Raw genomic sequence first — 20,264 nt, forward strand, 5'->3', positions numbered from 1 at the left:
AACAGAAAATGGTGAAGGGATAGATTCCTGTCCCAGAGAATTCCCATACTCTGGAACAAACTACCCAGCTATATCAAACAAACCTCCTCATTAGCACTCTTCAAAAAAATCTTGATAATTAGATGGGAAATAGGAAATTCACCCAGGGGATCACCTCTGTCACTCTGCTCGACAGGGCCACAAGAAAATAGTTTTCTTGGGTGGCGAAAGCCAGGGTACTTTTTTGGCTAGGCTTATATAGGCCCTAGGACCAATAGCCTAGTACCTACCTATGAACCTATGAACGTATATAGCAGCAACTCACATTACTAGCTGTCTGGAACAAGATGTCAGCATGATCTTAAAATTATGAAGCTGATCTCCTACTTCTGCCAAAGTGGCATAACTTGACTAGCGTTTAAGGGGAACCAGAATCACAGGGGATGAGAAGGTTAGTGAATAATAAGTTTTGGCATCACAGAGTCATCAAGAAGGTCCTAGAATATGAATTTGATTGTTAATGTGTCTCTAAACACACTGTTGCTGTCGAACTAGAAGTACAATTAAATATATAACTACAGCATCACCAGAGTGTTCATTCCCTTAATAAACCAACCATATATAACTCTTGTTATATAACCTTACTGCTCTGCAATTGTTGAACCTATCAATCAGCTTACACTATGAGTCCTTCTCACGTGCTACTAATTTGTATTAATATTTGCTTTATAAAATTTACTTCATGTAACACATATAAGGATAAACTTTAATTTCATGTTACCATGTTTTTGGCTATGGTATGTACAGTACTTGAATTATATCTTGTGAATTATTTAATGTATAATGTCTACTGTATCTTGTTGTTTTCTTGTTGTTGTTTACTGTGTTGGAGTTGGTCCCCAAGACTTTACTGAAAATGCAATCTTCCAGCTAGATAGTCTCAGTTAACAAATAGAAATAAATACAATAAATACTTCAAAATATACACACCAGTCTGATGATGAGGAATAAAAAGGGTTCCTATCAACATGATCATTAAACAGTAACAGCCTTTCCTGCAACATGACGTGTAGAGCAGCACATAAACCAGTCCATCACTTTAATTCCTTTTTTATTCTAAGAGTATTGTTATAATTTCAAAAAATGGATTGACCTGCTGTATGGTCTGAGAAACCTGCAATAACATTCCTGCTAGCTATTTCCTGGATAGTTCTAGACAGTCGATTTCTGTTTTAAAGTTTGCACTACAATAGGTATGTAGTCTCAATTTACAAATGTAAAGCTTAAAAATATCTGAAAAACTGACTATTTTCTTTTTCTTGCTCTGGTATTCAGGTTAAAGTTTCATATGATAATTATAACCATAATAATTAACAAAAAAGGTTTCATCTTATGAAAAAGTTGTTCTTTTATTAAAATACAGGCATATACAACAATTAGATGTAGTACCCTATCCATTATCCTACAATCTGGAAATAATAATCTATCAGGTTTTCATTTTATGAAAAAGTTGTTCTTTTAGTAAGATGCAGGCATATACAACAATTAGATGTAGTACCCTGCCCATTATCCTACAATCTGGAAATAATAATCTGTCAAGTTTTCATCTTATGAAAAAGTTGTCCTTTTATTAAAATACAGGCATATACAATAATTAGGTGTAGTACTCTGTCCATTATCCTACAGTCTAGAAATAAAAGTCTATCAGGTTCTCCAATAGCTGTATGCAAGACCTAAACATCTGCGTTATTAAGCAGAAGAGATAAGCCGAAATATGTAGCTGCATTCAAAGACTATAGGCAGTATTCATAGACAAGGCTGTGCAAGTGCATAGCATGCATTTGCGGATGGCGGAGCTACACAGATATGTAAATAAGGTCAGCATAAGATAGTTGTGTTGAATATGCATATGTAATCATACCCATTTTTTCTAAATGTGTCAATTGTGCAAACTTAGTTTTCTTGTATGTGCAAAGTATTTCTCAGAATCATAAATGGTATGTGCCTTGGCATATTGTAGGCAAACGTGGCTAAGTGCAGTCATGCTAAAATCATTATAACAAAGCTGTGAACTACACAGCAGCTAAAAGTATTTTTTTTAAAAGATAAAAGGGTTAGAACTATATCATATAGGGGTATACTTTGTAGAAACCCTGATGGTTTCATTAAAGAATAGAAAAAGGGGAGATAGGGTAGACTGAAAAAAGGGGAGACAAAACAAAGAGGTGAACACACAAGGGAAACATCAAGAGGGTTTGAGCTGGAGGAGGTAGGAGAGGATGGGCACTATGTTTTTGCTGGGGGTTAGACCCCCCTTTTTTCAAAAGTTTTTTTTTTTTTTTTTTTTTTGCAAAAGGGTAGTGTGGATGGGAACTAGAGAAGAGGGTGAAGGAGAAACAATAATGGAAAAGGGGCCAAGGAAGTCCAAACTGTGTACCCAGTCCAGAAAGCCACAAACATGTCCACTACCAGATGGTGTTGCAGTGAAGGTCCCCGATGTTGAGAGGGCAGGAGCATGTGTTGGCGCAGTGGTCGGCACCAACTGGGTGAGTGTCTTCTACACACTGAAGTGAGGCTTCAAGTGGTGTAATTCTCCTGTCCACTACCTCTTCCAGTACATCCTTTACCTTTCAGTGAGGATTTTCAGGTTGCCACATGCCAGAGTGCCTGCAGGAATGGCACCTACAATCCAACCCTGCAAAGACAGCCCTGGATGGGCAGAGGGTGAGCTCTCCCTAACCCAGGAGGAACATGCCTGGTCTGCTCCTGAGAGATTTAAACCTGTATAAAAGAAAATAAAAAGGGAGAGAAGCAAAAGAAGAAAAGAAAAAAGGTATAAGCAAAATAATAAATAAAAGAGAAAAAAAATGAACTGGGGAGAGACAAAACAGAAAAAGCACAATAAATCCACACAATACTCCTGTAATGCAAGGCAGGAACTCAATAAACCACTGACAAAAATATCTGAAGTGCAGTTGTATATGAGAAGTGCTTATGAGTACAGTTGGGAGTAGTGATTGAGGAAGTGCTTATGTAACTTGGGCGAATATATGAGTAGTGCTTATGCCTACTTGTGATTAATTGAAATGGCAAGGGATTTTTTCTTTTGGAAGGGGTTGTGTGTACACAGGCAGCAAACATGAAAGAAATCAGTAACTGCTGCAGTTAATCATGGTTAAAAATGACAGTGTAACATATTTTCCTTGATCTGTTCCTGTCTTTATTTGCATTTTTTGAGCTGCAAAGGTATTACAATAGCTGTTTGCAGGATTACCAAATAAATCAATTTTAAAAGCATTGCTGTATTACTGTTTATGCTACCCTGAATTACGTATAATAATTTCTACTATGTTTAGTTAAGTAATAAATATCTTAAGGACACCTTTACTCTTACCAAAAATTTTCACCAGCCTCTTTGTTCTTTTCACCTGTTGGGAGTTATACTGGATTTCTTCCTCAGCTAGAAGTAAAAGAGAGAAGGATAACCTTGTTTACTTATATTTGACTATATTCCACATATACACATCTTTTATTCCCTGTAATCATTTTCATTTTTGTCTTATTCTGTCAGATTGCAACTGTTGAATGCATACGTGTGTATTAAAATTCATTGCTGAAATATTGTATTGCATTGAATAGGGTACTGAGAAGTATGAATGAAGGTCATAGGTTCATAGGTTCATAGGTAGGTACTAGGCTATCGGCCCTGGAGCCTATACAAGCCCAGCCAAAAAGCTACCCTGGCTTTTGCCACCCAAGAAAATTATTTTCCTGTGGCACTGTTGAGCAGAGCCACAGTAGTGATCCCCGGGGTGAATTTCCTATTTCCCATCCAATCATCAAGATTTTTCTTTAAGAACGCTAATGAGGAGCTTTGTTTGATATAGTTAGGTAGTTTATTCCAGAGTATGGGAAGTCTCTGGGACAGGAATCTATCCCTCCGGCATGTTCTGTTTATTGTGGTAACAAAGTTTAGGTCCCAGAGCGTGTAGCTCGGAGGGATTGGGATTTCTTTAAGTGGAGCATGTCCAACAGCTCTAGGTTTGACATAGCTTTGTATGTTAGGCAGAGATCACCTCTGAGAGTAAAGCTTGAGTTTTTTGAGACGGTCTGCATAGGGCATCTGTTTGAGGCCAGTAATCTTCTTTGTGATGTATTTCTGCAGCCTTTCCAGTTGTTGTCTTCCTTTTGTTTTGAAAAATGCATGTAACACTCTGGAAAAACTGAGATGCAAATGCTGAAAAGTATCACTTCAAGGAAGTGTGAATTCCCTTTTCTGCAGAACTTTGTCCAGTGTACTATAAAGAAGTAAAAAAAACTTGTTCTCTTAAAGGTTATGTGCAGCTCGTTATTTCAGAAAAGTTACCCCCACTTCCCTCTCCCAACATTCAGTCTGACTAGGGTGTGGTGAGTGTCATTTTAGCCATGTTGTAAGTGCAGCAAGAAATACTTATGAACAAGCAATTAAGTTCAGCAGCTCTTTTTACTTATATCCAGTTATCGCTCACAAAAACTGTATTTAATAGATAGAAATGTCTTACAACTTTTTCAGTGCAATGTTACATAATTCTTTATATCTGTAACTACAACTTTTATTTCATAACTATTACATGCAGTCAGCATTACTGATATTTGAACATTACTAATATATTTACATACATAGTTACCTGCACAGATTACTAGTTTCATATTCTTTATTGACATTTTTGTTTATTACTGTAACCTCTTAACACATAGCTGTATTTTCTCTCTATCGTGAAGAGATGAATGTCTGTATATAAATGCGATTTATTTTTATGCATTTCAGAATGTCACCTCAAGTACATATTTGCAGTTTAATATATCTGACTTTTGAAGTACATGTACTGTACAATTTTTCTACCCCCTTTTATATTTTATATATGTAAATAAAATTGTACTTACTATAGAACTCTGGCCTTCTCACCTGAACCTGATCAACACATTCATCCAGCTGGTCAGCACTATGCTTTTACAAGTTGTCATACCTCTGATGGTCCTGCTAACCAGATTGGGTTATACCTGTCAGGGTTGACAGATGATCACACAACTCCTGTCAGGTATCAATTAATTTCCAAGTACTGGTACATGTGCATGCCTCGATCTTCTCCAGGTATGAGTCATGCAAAATGTAGACCATGATTACGGTCTCTTTCTCAGACCAGCCAGGAATACGGCCTCATGCCTTGACAGGTGTTGCCATCATTTGAAGGGCCAGAACCATAATGAGGAAAGTATGTTGAGGGCTATATTAAGCAGGATTAAAAACACTACCTGTTGGGTATGACATCACCTTGACCAAACCCTTTTTATTGGCATGCTCATTAGACCAAGTATTGATAACATTGGCAGGTTTGGTGTAACCAAAACTGCTTTGTCTCACACTTTTTTTTCTTAAAGGGAAACACTTCCCAGACCATTCAATTACTAATGGTTCATTTCTAAATTTATCTAAAATAATTAGGTGTTGCCAGTGATATTTCTTCATAACATTTAACTTTTTCTTATTCCTGAGTTTAGCAACATTTTGTTTCAAGCATTGAAGTGAGACCTATTCCTTTTCTTATCAACATTTTTAATACATAGTTCAGAAAGAAATGTCAATAATAATGTGATGAAGTATTTCTATGACTTTTTTATATGAATTACTTGTTAGGGTGTGACATACAGACTTGGATGGCCAGGAATTAGCTTTCAGATTCATTACAACCTGACATTCAGATGACTTGATTTTGAATTTTACCATTATATCCTTAAATTGGCTAGTTACAGCCAAGCAGTGTATGTTCACCAACAGCTTGGCATTGCTGCAGACTGCTGTGGAGTTCATAAATGTCTGCAGCAATGCCACGGCTTTTTAGATATGTTCATGTAATGGTCTGTATTAGATAATTGAAGATTTAGGTAATCGAATATCTAAAGCTTGACACCTAAACAGTGAAAGCTGTAAACCGCAAATGGCTACTTCTGCAAATTTTTTCATAGGGAAAAAATTTGCTTGGCCAGACAAAAAAAAACTTTCAAACCCTAATTGAGTGGGGGGCTTCCCCCCCCATACCCCTCACACACACCCTAACTAAATATACCAACTCCCTATGAAAAAATTCACGGAAGTGGCCATTCATGGTTTACAGCATTCGCTGTTTAGGGGTCGAGCTTTAGGTATTCGATTACCTAAAGCTGCCACTATATGATATAGACCCTTCATGTAGTGGGTCACATGCATTCACAATCAGCAAAAATCCAGAATACTCCAATTACTTGGAAACACATTTGCATTATACTATAATTCAGACATGTATACAAATTAATCTAATTTGCATACTAAATGTGTGAATCAGCCTGAATTTACGCTGCACAGTTGAGCTCCTCCATATTAACTCACAGATAGCCTAGATAGGTGGCAAATTGCTTAAAATAACTCAAACATCAAAAAGTAAAAAACATTTCTAAATTAATTAATTGTTATTAACAGGCCAGTTAAGAGTTACTATCATACTATTTTAAATGTTAATTGCAATGCATTTTAAATGGTATTGTGCTTTCAGACTTTTAGACTTGGCAACACAGTGGTGCAGTAGATACAGCTGTTGCTTCACAGCAAGAGGTTCCCCAGTTTGATTCTTAACTGGGGTGTCTTCTGTGTGGAGTCTGCATGCCCTCCCTGTGTTTGCTTGGGTTTCTTCCTACATTCCACAGTAGGTGGATTGGACACTGTAAATTTTCCATAGGTATGAGTGTGTGGTGTGCATTAATTACCACAGTACTATCCAACTGGCAGTGTAAACCTTGGTAATAGATGATTGCCACTGTTGAAGTGATACCCTGACCCTGTGTGCAAAAATGGAAAAAGGGGTTGTGAGAACTAAGAACAACTAAAGAGTGGTCAATAAAATACTAGATACCACAAATAAGGTACCTTCCCAATTTTATTAGTAAAAGAGATAGAATTGAGGGGTTGTGGATGGCTGTGCTTTTAGACATAACATTGAATGACTGTTTAATTATGGGAAAGTCGTAATAAGTGAACAATATATCATTACAGAACTTTGGTATTGTCCAAACATCTGAGAACTTGTTATTGCAGTTGAAAATGCATACAGTGCAGAAGACAGAAATACAGATGTGTAGTGAAAGTGTTGTTTTACTACACACCTATCAGTGGTGGAGGAATACCTGACAGTGGTAGACAGGACTGCATTTTAATGCAGGTGTAATTACTTTCATTAGGATTGAATAGGCTGATGTTGTGATGCACTTTGGAATTACATTTTAGTTTGCTTCTTTATGTATTTGTGTTGGTGGCAGGAATAGCAGGCCAGTGGTTTATACTGTAACTGCTGATGTCATGCAGACAGTGCTGTGGCAGTTATATGACTTTGCCTTTTTATTTATTTATTCATTTTTTTCTCCATAGTACAGATGGAAAATAAGGGATCGAGGCACAGACATGATAACTTTAGCCATGAGGAAATTCATTTACTCAAGGCAGCACTTAAGACATGTGGCAATCTGTTGTTTGGTAACGGGGCCCAGATAAGCTGAGGTGAACAAAGCATGGAATCAAGTACTTGTTGAAATCAGTGCAGCTGGAGCCAGAAGCAGATCTCTGGCACAGTGCAAGAAAAGGGCAAATGATATGGTAGCATGTGCTAGAAGCAAGGCCAGGCAGAATGCAATTTTCAGGACTACTGGGGGGGGGGGTATTTAGTTAACACCAGATGATGAATTCCTTCTGTCAATCTGTGGGAGTGACTATGATACAGAAGATGGATCAAATAGAATAATTAGAGGTGGTGTGGACACTGTTCCATCAAAACAAAGTCTGCAGTAGCATTTGCATCCATCTGCTCCTGAAGGTTGATTTAAAGTATACACATTTTAAATATTTAACATTGAATGGTGACAAACATTGCTGTAATTAAACATGTCACAATTAGGTCAGCCTTATATATCAGCAGCTAATGAAAATAAAGGTAGACTTCATGATAAGGCTCCTACTCCCCCCTTGTAAGCATGCTATACAGTATGCTGTTGCATTACTATTAATCTGTTGTAATTATTTATTTTACAGACTCAGCATCAGAAACAAACAGTTCAACTGCATCAATGCATATGTATGAAGTCAGCATTAGAGTGGGTGTTGCTGATGATGATGACAATGATGATGATGAGGTACTTGTATTTATTAGGCAAGATGAGGGGAGTGGCAGGCAGTCTCCCAGTGTAATGATAGGTTTTCTAACTTCACTACATGTTAGTAACTGTACAGAAAGTGACACTGCATTACAAAAGTCAAACACAGGCTGACATTCCACTCATGCTTGTACACCAGGAGCAAACCTGCATGTCTACACCACTGTCTCCACATACACATTGAATGTGTATTCAACACACATACAACAACATTGAACAGTTTGAGGATGAGGGCAGGAAGTCTGAGGCCACATTGCCCACAGTGATGACATTACAAAGAGGTGTGAGATGCAGTAATTATTTTGAACTACCTCAGGAAACACATAAAGCATTGGCTGCACACCAGGAAATGTGCTGTGACATAGTTAGGCTCAGACCAGTGCATCAGAGAGTCAGCTAGAAATGGTTAGAGTCCTACAGGGTATGCATGAAGATGTCAAACAATACTTTCAATTAGTAAAGATCAGGGATAATGCCATGGTTTCACTGATGTGTAGCTTGGCGGCACACCAGGCATCAGTTGCAGCATCTATTCCTACACTGGTTTGGAAATACCAGAGTCAAGCTGGACTCAGTTTTACCAGGGAAAGGGGACGGGGCACTGTCCAGATACATGGAAGAAGATCACATGATACTAACACTGGCTGTCAAGACACAGGAGTTTGGTTGTAGTCAGCACTCACAGTGAGGAATGAAAACTCATTTCTCACAGGCCATATTAATGGTAATCTACAGCTGGGAGAATCTCATGTTCCAGGTAAAGTTCAAGGACATGAAGCACTATCAGGTCAGTGACAGGAGGATCACCTTCCTCATCTAGATCATACCATCACACTGGCTCACCTTACAGTTTTCATGGTAGCCCATTGTCCAGATCAGTTGCACAATCACCATACCTATCAACAGTAGATGTGTATGACACATTTGATCCGGAGCTACAGTGAATTACATTTATTGATAAATATATCTGTGTAAAGAAAATAAGGTTTAGTTGGGCGGGGGACTGGGGTGGACATATATGCAAAATTATTCTCTTTCCAGCTACTACTTTCACCATATCCTGAAATTGCAGTCTTGTAAATTTGTGTTTAAATGCAATTGTATTGTGGGGAGGAGCAAAGTCTATGTACATCTGCTAAGTACAGAACTTAACATTGGGCCAAAAAGTAATGATACATGTATTACCATTCCATATGCTTACAGTCAGATAAGAAATTACAGTAGCAATGAGCCAGCATTCCCAGATCCACTTCATCATATGGAAATGACACATTGAAATAATCCTCCTGCCATATACATTTAACTGCTGCCAGTACAACCTCATCTTTGCAGAAATGAAGAAAGATTCTGACTTCATAAATATTTTACATGACAGTATGAAAGAAATCTGATGTGCAGTACAACATAATTCTTTACAGAGAAATTGCAAATGAAAATTATAATTTTCACTGTTGCCAATACCACGTTATATTGCATACTAAATAAATACTTAGACAAAACAGTTATTGAAACAGCATGTGCAACTGTTGACTTATTTATTCATTTACTGCCTTTTAGCATCACTGCAGGGGAATCAGTGAGCACTCAGGCAAACAGCTAGTAATAAAAAAAAAAAAAAGATAAAATGAGAGATAATGTCAGATGAGCAGTGACAGTAGACCAGGCAACACACAGCATAGCCTACAAGTATCACTGCAGACATCAATTATGCTCTACATTTTTTTTTAAAGGAAACTCTAACCTGAAAGTGCTTGTCCATATTTCTGTACTAGTTACCACCTCTTAACCTGTGTAGCCACATGCCATGCACAAGCCTGCTGTATGTGGCCCCTTACTACTGCTGCCAGTGGGTCATCATTAATGATAGTGGGACTAGAACTGATAGCTGCAGTGACAGCATGGGTCACTTCACCACCACACCAACACATAATCATATTATGCAAAATACAACAAGCAGTGAATGTCCTACACACAGTATGTGGGTCATACTGAAGAGCACTTCCAAACTCATCCTGGCACCCGGAGACCAAACATCATTTCAGTCACACTATGGTTTTGGAACAAGGATGTGATTTATTTCTCCTCCACAGCTACAGAAGTATTTCTCACTAGAATCATTAGTTATCCCCTTACAAAAGAGAGGGGGGGGGTAGACAAGTAAGGAAATACAGATTAATATACAACACTTATGTTTAATGTGAATAACTACTAACTTTAAAAAAATTCTCAACTTACCAACAACATGACCACTGGTCATCATATCATTCAAAAAGAGGTAGTAAAGTGAGGTATTGTGCCAGATGTGAGAACCATGTGCACTGCCAGGATGCTGGGCAGAGTCATTGGTGATGCACCTCCATGAAGTACACTCTACCTGAAAACTGATGGAATGTGAGAATGGAAGCCCTATTGTCGTGCTCTGCCTCATGACTGTGAGAGACCCTACTTGCAGCATGGATGTAATCTATCACACCAAGCACAAAATGAAAATATGACATCCCAAAAAAAGGCTAGCCCGAGGTTGCTGTCCAAGGTGAGAATAAACCAGATGCACTATGACATATGCCAAATCAACATCCAGGGCAGTTCAATGTCCCTTATCCAGAATCTCCTGAGAGATCCCGAGGTGTCCGGAGACGAGAAGGTCACGGAGCAAGGTGGTATCTTGGGTATATACATTTGGTATCCACAAGTTAGCTTCCCAGATTGCCCCTCCTTCCATGATACATGGGGTGAAGACCATTATAAAAAAGACCATTCTCTAAACTGTTAAATGTTTAAAGATTTCCAAAGTATCAAAGTTATAATCTTTAATTTAATAGGTATAATTACTAATTAATTATTTTAACTTAAAATCGGTTAAAACAATGAATAAAAACAAAATCAGAAAACCAAAATCAGCTAAAAAAACTAAATTGTTCCCTCACTGAGTCTCCACCACAACGTCTGTACCAATTATCTTATATGCACCCCCACTCAAATTAATATGCAATTATGTGATTGGCCACGCACGCTCATCGAAAGCGGCCAATAGATTGGCCGCGGTCACAGCTATCAGAAAAAGTATTTTCGTAAACTAAACAAAAAAGTGCTTTTCTAGTTTAAACTGTTTGGGCCATGTTTTAAGAAAACTAAGAAGAAAACAGTTTAACATAAAAACTTTGAAACTATATTAAGCTTAGCAACATGGCGTCACTGATCCTTTTGTCGACACCTCAATGCGTGTAAAAAGCAATGGAACCACAGCTTTCTCCTCTGCTTTTTAAACTCTCTTTTCTTTTAAAATGCTTTTTAAATTAATATATACATTAAATAAAAACTTCATCATTCTATATTTAAAGCTGTTTAACAGATTTACGTTTAAACCTTAAACCAATGGAGAACACATGTTAGTGGCAATGGCGAGCAATGTCCAAATTGCTTTTTTGTTTTATGCCATTAGCTTTAATTTAACATTATAAGAAGAAAAGCAAATTAATTTTAAAGCATCTTTAAAACATATATTAAAGTTATCTTATCGCTACAAAAACAATAAAGCACATAAGATCTTGCTTTTTCTCCGTTGAACACCACAAACAGAGATCTTGCTTTCCGAGCATCGCGACAACATCAGAACAACTTTGTTTGTCCTGTGCTGATGAGGTCATAACAAGGCTGAAGTATACATAGTCACAGCTAGTGGGGTGTGGCTTTATTGGCCTGAAATTGTCCAGTAAAGTGACAAAACAAGTCATGGGTATTCATAATTGCCAATGAGCTGAACCACCTGATGCTGATAAGGATCATTTGCATATAGCCCATGTGCTTCTGATACAAGAGGTTAGGGAGGTCACTCAGTAGAAGTTCTAGCATTGCTGGAGTTTTCATTTTGTTTTTACTTTCTTAACTGGTGCAAGTGGTTTTGGCTCAGCCAAGACAAGCAGTTCTTATCTGGAAATAACAAAGCTCACTCCAAGAGACAGCATTTTCACCAGCTGCGACTCTGATATATTTGGTGAGACTTCGCTTGTTATACCACATCTGCAACAAGTGCAGGAAAGTGATAAAAACTGACTAAGAATTGCAAATGGCATAAATTAGCCTTAATTAGCATAAGAATATTTGCATCACTTCTCATTACCATCTCATTATCTGATCATGGTATATCTACATTCGAGGACACTGTAAATTGGAGTAAATGACATCTATGTATCGCAGATCAGCTGTGCCTGGCTGTGATCACCCCTGAATTCTCAATGCATTTGCATTAATGGCTTTGAATACTGCCCTGTATCGCTTGTCTTCCCCAAGCTTGTGGAATGTGTTTTCTTTTACAGTCTTGTAAAAGTTTCACATCTAGTAATCTGCTATTGCATTTTATATAACTGCAAAACAGCAAAGCATCTGGCATAATTTTTCATATTATTTATATTTACAGAAGGTACAGAGAAATTATCTCAGTCCTTGTTTATATTTTGAAGACCTCTAACCATGTTTTTCTATTCCTGTAACTTACTCGGCTCCCAATAGTTCTTACCTAGCAGAGTACTCTACATTTGGATATTCATTAGGAAGAACAACAAACTTACTTATATGTGAAATTCACTAATTTCAGTGGTTGGTAGGGATGACAGAGTATTATTCGTCTCACTGTGTCATCTTCTGTTACTCCACTATCCCCTTGTTCAAAATCACTTAACCGACTGCAGTGATAAAATATTAAGTACTCATAAATACTCATACGTGGCAAGAACTTTAAAGTGTGCCTGCTTAAAGGTGTATATGTCTAGGCCTCTTATGGTAGCTTATATTACTTGCCTAGTATTTTTCTTGTGTTCATATGTAAATAGTATTATCTCAAACATCCTGCTTATCTGCATGTGAGATAGACTAATCCAGCCTTCTGTAACCCCCCACACACACACACACACACACTTTGTATAATAAGGCTGACAATTTGTAGCAACATGGCCTTTCTTACCACATATGTAATAATTTCATTTGGGACAAGCATTTATTAGATGAGTCACATCTCTGCAAAAAAAAAACATTTTAAGTTATCCTGCATATTTTGTATTCTGTCTTATACCACCAGTGTTTGTAACACAAGTTAAGTGATTACTTTTTATCTCTATCATTTACAAAATCACCATCATTTGTCATTCACCAGTCCATAACTTTCTGTCATCATAAATTTTCTTAATGCCATGACTAGTGTGATGATGTGAGGTATTGCCAGCTATGCCAGGAGAAGTAGGGCAGTGGATGTGTAACATATGCCAGCATAGCTAGCTGCAGTTTGGTAAGGAATTATATGTCATTTGTATATCAAACTGAATTGTGCAGGTGATTGTGTTGAAAATTTATTTGTAAAGCTGCTTATGTGAAAAACGTACCGACAGTGGGTCTTGCTGGACAGAAAAGAAATACACCTGTATGCCAGACTGTATTGTAACTTTTAAAATGTATATATTGTAACAGAGAATACTGGAAGAGAAAAGCTTAATCTCAGTCCAGCTAACTTTGAAAAATAGTCTGAAATTAAATTAACTGGTTTAGGCCATAAAGATTGTATCTTAACAGTTTTGATTGCAGCCAGAGAGAAAATGTCTGTGAAAACCAGGACTAGGAAAACTACTGTATTGTCGTTAGGGGTTAACTAATTGCTAACCTAGAAGGGTGGAAGTTTTTGAAATGGTTTTATAGCTTCCAGATGCTATAACACATTTTAGCAAAGCTCTATGTGTGTGTATTATGATACATATGCGCTAGATTCTGATTCAGTTTCTAGTAAAGGGGGCAGTGTGGGAATCAGAAGTCAGGTGACTACATGTATGTGATGTCATTCTGTAATCCAGCACTGAAATGATGTTTTAATACTAAATGAGACAGAAGTCTCAGGGCAGTCTGTTTGTGAAACCTGACGATAGAAAGACCATTCACCCACATCAACTTGCCTTGCTCTATTAAGTGAACTAGGGGAGAGTGATTTTTATACAGTCAGGAAACTACAGTGAGATTAGTTAAGTATTGTTTTTCTGTATTTCTGTGAATCTTTTCATCCATTTTATTTTTAATACTTCCTGTGATTGAAACTCTGGTGTTTATTGTAAATAAATATTTAGTATTTTCATGTTCTTTTATTATTAAATATATTTCAATTTTCATTGTGGTTGGTCATCTAAAGAATATTTTAACCTTTGAGATTATTTATGTTTATTTGGTAACACTGTGGTCACTCCTGAAAGCCTTGCTGCATTGGTCAAACACTACTATAAGCATTAATTTTACTCAGTATAATAGGGCATCCTTGCAAGAGCCTTACAATAGCTGTCTTTGGAGTGTTCTAATGGCATTATCTACTTTAGAGCCTGGACAGAGGGGGCATAGCTTATAAATCTGTGCCAGCCTTTCCCAGGTGTGTGTGTGTGTGTGTGTGTGTGTGTGTGTGTGTGTGTGTGTGTGTGTGTGTGTGTGTGTGTGTGTGTGTGTGTGTGTGTGTGTGTGTGTGTGTGTGTGTGAAAATCAAATCTCAGATAGTGTGTGTGTGTCAGCTACTTGGAGCAGGGACACCAAGTACTGGTTTCAGAGAGAGGGTGGTTGAGGATTTGGCTTGGAACACTCAGCTGAAGACTCAACTCTACAGCTGTGTCAGTGGGCAGTCTTATTTGGGGTCTAGAGTGAGAGAGAGGGGGGGGAACCAGCCCCAGGACTGAGTGTGTTCCTTGTGTGCTCTTAAGGGAAATTGTGCTTGGTGCAGAGAGCTGCATCTGAAAATATTGTGTGTAACTATTTTTGTTCCAAGTGAATGTCCCTCACTGGTGTCAGTGGTGAGGATTGAGGTTCCTTGAGTACTGGCCCAGAGGGGGGATGTCACAACTTAGATTTATACATCAATTGAAAAAATTTAAAAAAATCCTTTTCAGTAAGACTGTCAGTATGTAAACTGAAAAACGTTTTTCTCAGTCTTTACAGCTGAGAAAATGTAATAATTCAAAACAAAAATTTAAGCATTTTACTTGAAAGCTTTGTCTTTATTAAACTTTGTTTTTGAGTAAGTGATTGGTGAACTAATTTTTAGATATATAAAGTATAATAATTCTGTTGATATACATTGTTTTACTTCAATAACATTCATAAATGTATGCAGAAATGTCTCACAGGTTAGGATGCAGAAATTTTCATCTTCCAAATGAATGAAGGAGCAGATCACATAAAGTGTAAAACCCAAAGATGCAATAATGATGTCCCAAACAGCATGACTGTTAATGACATGCTCATTTTTAGAAAAGATGTGAACAACAAGGCCATTGTTTTTCAGCTGATCTCCTTTCTACATGATTTTTCTCTCTCAGTTAACAAAGCAGCTTAACTCTTTTCAGCTTCATGGAAGTATTGTAGTGTGTCATGCATGACATACTTCACTGATTGCCTTTTCCTAGAACATAGAAGCAACCAGTGTCCTCTCCTTGCTAAAAGAAGAAGGCATGGGACTTCCATCTATGGCACCGTGTACATAGGCATTAACTTTCTCCCACCATTTTGCCAACTATTTTATAATTTGGTGAGAGCATCTTTAGCCCACCAATATTGAAAAACCTCAAGGAAAACTAGAAAAATGCATTCATGTCAAAATAATCCTGGGAGAGACATGAATAAAGTGAGTTCTAAGTGACAGTGGCTGAGGATAGAGTGTTGCAGGTAACTCCACAGATCATTATCCCTAGAAATATCGGAAATTTGGGCAAAACTTGATATGGTCTACCTGAAAGTTAAAAAAATGAATGATTCATAGCTAAACTGTGTAAAAAATGGACAGGAGGCTAGATCAGCTAGAAAATGATTTATCCATACAGTTAGACAATGTGGAAGGTTTGAAAAGGAAAGGGGATGACTATACCATGCATCTTCAAAATTGTAAGTGCTGCAAGAAGAAGTCAAATAGAAGCATCTTGAAACAGAGGATTGTGAGAGATGAGAGAAGCTGAGGTTTATCAGTATACCTGAGAAAAGCAGAAGGAAGAGATCACAAGTAGTATATGGTGGTACAGCTTAGCACTTGGGCTGGTATTCCCCCCAAAAAGATCCTGATAGACAGGGCTCATATGGTCTATATAGTGGCTGGGTTAACAGCAAAATTCCCAATGCCTATAATTATTAAGATCTAAAATTATTAGTTAAAAGATACATTCCTGACAGAACTGTGGCAAAAAAGAAGAATTCTGATGATGAAATAAAAGCATGTATTTATGGAACAAGATTAATCTTTGGGCACAAGGCAGAAGATAACCAGTTTCTCCTAATAATTAGATCCTGTAGAAATCTGAACCTCGGATTAATTTTTTTTTACCCAGAACTTTACAAAAAATTCTTTCCCTCAAGGTTGGAAGCATTTTTGGATCTGGACAAAGCAAAGTCTATGACTGTCAGGGATCAAATTGACTCTCAGCACACAGACAGCAAAAGAACACCAAAAGAAAAGTCAGCACCAGCAAATAACCACCAAAAATGGCCTATAAAATCTTTCCACTCTTTATAAGAAGATGAAAAGCAGGTAAAGTGAGATGGAGAAATATATGAAAAAGTCATACAGAACAGAACAAAGAGCAACAGAATGCAACTGAGTCATAGACAGGACTAATATTCTGTCATGCAGATACCTGGGGCTCTGATTGAAGTGATGAGGTATAAATGACCTAATAGTGTATTCAAATTGTCAGTGAGACATGCATTTTGTTGAGTTAAGGCTCAGACTTGACTATTAATAGGACCTAACATAGACTGAAACCATCAGACATAAAAGTTAGCAAATTCAACTTGCATGGTACTTTTGTTGAAACTGGACTATGCATTGGGGTTGGCTAAATGTTGATTAATATTACATAAATGTTAGTTACTTTTTAATATTTGTGTGATATGTTAACAGATGCAGAAGCACAGTTGGAAGTCGGGGGTGGGGGTGACAGTTTGTGGAAATGTCCATTTATCTAGCGCCTATATTGACTAAATGTAAGCTTTGATTTTAATTTCTAGATGGGAGGAGCAGTAGAGAGGCAGTATAGCCAATGAGAGTAGAGAACAGGTCATATTAAAAGAGGATCAGAATGTACAGACTGGAAAAATGAATGTTGAAATGGTAAAATGTTATATTTTATATAGAAGTAGCAACCTTTAAATATTTTTTTATTAAGATAGCATTTAAAAATTAAAAATCACCTAGAAGCAGTTATTTTTTATCATGCTACAGGAGACATATTTAAGTAAGATGGAATATGATGATTTAAGTAAAATGGATGTTAAGGAATGGTATTATCTGAGAGTTCCAGAAGGGTGAAAGAAGAAAGTAATAACTTTAGTGTCAAAAGAAGGTATACTCATGGTTAACAAGGTAAAAGTAGAGGAGTCTGGTAGATATGTATTACTTAATGGAAACTGGTAGATGAGAAAACTAATCTTACCACCTAAAATGAATAGATGGGAAAATTAAGAATGTAATGTTAGAAAAAATAGAGTTCAGTCAGGGGGTTAGAAACATTGATAATTGATTGGAATGTAGTAGAGAACAGAAGTGACACAAGTGGGAGGACCTAGAATAAACAAAATAACTTCTGAAGGGAAACTATTAAAACACATCATGAAGAACTATGGCTTAAAATATGTAAGAAAAGATCTGTGGGAGATCCTAGTTAAACTTATGCTCTGAGGCTGGATGGTTAGGCTAAATAGAATTAATTTTATGGAGGGACATGAATACTTGTTAAAAGAAATTATAGTGTATCCTATACTGCTTTCAGGTCATGTATTTATAAGAACTGAGTTAAAAAAAATCCTGGTAGAATCCCAGGGGAAAGACATTGCTGGATTAATGCTGTTTGGGTGAAATAGTCAAAGAGAAAAATCATAAAAAAATCTTCAAGAATCCAGGGCAGAGTAGCTTAATTATTTAAATAAAGTTAAAGCAAATTTTAAAAATAATGCAAATACAAGATAGACTAGAGAGTGAAATGAGAAAAGGTTAGACACTGTTGAGGCAGGAAAGATTTAAAGGGCTTCAAATAAAAGGTACCTTAAGCAGTAAAAGAAAGCAAAAATAATTGGTTGATTTACAAAAGACTTTGGGAAAAGCAGACAAATGAAATGACTGAAAAGCAGGTTGTAGCTTTGAATATAATGTTTGAAGAAGCTTCACCAAAAATCAGAAGAGCCAGATTAAGACAAGAGAAGGATGAAATGGCTGTGATGAAACTAGGTGATAGTAAAATAAGATTAGTGAGAGGTCCTGCAGAGATTCAGAAGCAATTTAGACTTTACTTCAGCAAAGTATATGGAAGGCAAGAAAATAGGGATGATTGGCCATTACAAGTTGAGGAGTTCTTCCAGAGATTGTAATTGCAAATATTAACTGAGCTAGAAACTTTAAATACAAGAAGCCCAGGTAGAAACAGCTGAGAAATCAGTTACAATGTAAATCCATGGGATGGCATGGAATCCCAATAGATGTCAAGAAATAGGTCTAAAATGAAGTTATACCTAAGTGGTATGCATTATTTAATTTAAAGTTACATAGTAGTAGAACAGAATTTGAAATCAAAATTTAGGAAAATGATATTAATGCTTGATCTGTGGTCAAAGTTAAGGAGCAAGATAAAGGAGCAATAGAGAAGGTATTCAACAGCATGATACAAATGTTCAATACAAGAGAATACATGAAAATTTGAGCTAGAACCTACAGTGTTTGCAAACAGTCAGACAACTCCAATGGTAGAAACCTTAAAAGAGTGGTGTAATAGAGAGAGGAACATATGCTTCTGGGAACAGATGAGAGAGAGAGAGAAGTAGAAGATTAGAGTGAGAGGAGTTATGTGAAAAATGTAATCTTTGAGGTTCAGAGCAACTGATGTACCAGGGAGCTTATTGGTCATTGAAGAAATATGATGATGAGGTTTGTCACACTGCCAGCCCAACTATCGGGAAGTTTGTAAATAATTCTATGTAATTTGTGAATAGTGATATGATGTATACAGAAGTGTGTGTAAAGTACTGAGCTAAAATGTAACCACAGCATGACCTATTGGAATAGAATGGGAATGTACCTGTACTATTGTGACTGTTTAGATGTATATGTTTAATGGAAACTGGAACACAGAAAGTTAACTTGAAAAAATTCAGAGAAAATAGTTGAAATTAAATTGTTTTATTATTGTGTCATAAAAGTTACTTTTAATGCAACAAGGAGACAGAATGTCTAGAAATAGGGTGCATTCTGCATTGTTTTGTAAGTGTTTTATTGTTTTATGTCTCCTAACTGTTACAAACATCTGAAGGCTATGTATTTTCACCGAGAGATGCTAAATTCTGTTCGTTTCTGACAAAGGGGATTTAACTTGGGAACTAAAGTCAGGTGACGAAATGTGATGACATCCAAGCTAACCCAGCAGTAATATTTGATATTAATTTAAGAACTCTCTCAGAGAGAAGCTGTGCACTTTGTATTTTGTCTTTGACCTAAGAGGAACATCCACTCACCTGCACTCGCCTTGCTGTAAGTTTCTAGGGCATAGTAACTCTTTTAGATTCAAATAGGAATATAGTAAAGTATAGCTTAGATGTTTTCTTTATTTATTTGAGACTGTCCTGCAATGTTGTTTTAAATATTTCTTGTGATTTTGAACTTTGTGTTTGTTTACTGAGTATTGTCTTGTTCTTTTATTATTTATTATTAAATATATTTAAACCTTTTAATTGTGGCTGGTCTGTTTAGAGATGTTTAAGCTCTTAGAGTGCTTGCATATCTATATGGTGACACTGTACAGGCCACTCCTTCCTCTTGGTCAGACTACCATTTGGATTAATAGTAACATTACACAGTAGTATTGGACACCCTTTGCTAAGGGCCTTAAAGTAGCTGATAAGAGTAGCCAGTGGCAGTTGGAACTACCTTATAGTCTGGACAGAATGGGGCATAGCTAATAAACCTGTGACAGACTTTCCCAGGTGTGTGTGTGTGTGTGTGTGTGTGTGTGTGTGTGTGTGTGTGTGTGTGTGTGTGTGTGTTTGTATATAAATCAAATCTCAAAGAGTGTGTGTGTCAG

The sequence above is a fragment of the Protopterus annectens genome, chromosome 5.part1 (genome assembly GCF_019279795.1).
Source record: "Protopterus annectens isolate FY-2018-M chromosome 5.part1, PAN1.0, whole genome shotgun sequence".
Taxonomy (NCBI): Eukaryota; Metazoa; Chordata; order Ceratodontiformes; family Protopteridae; genus Protopterus; species Protopterus annectens.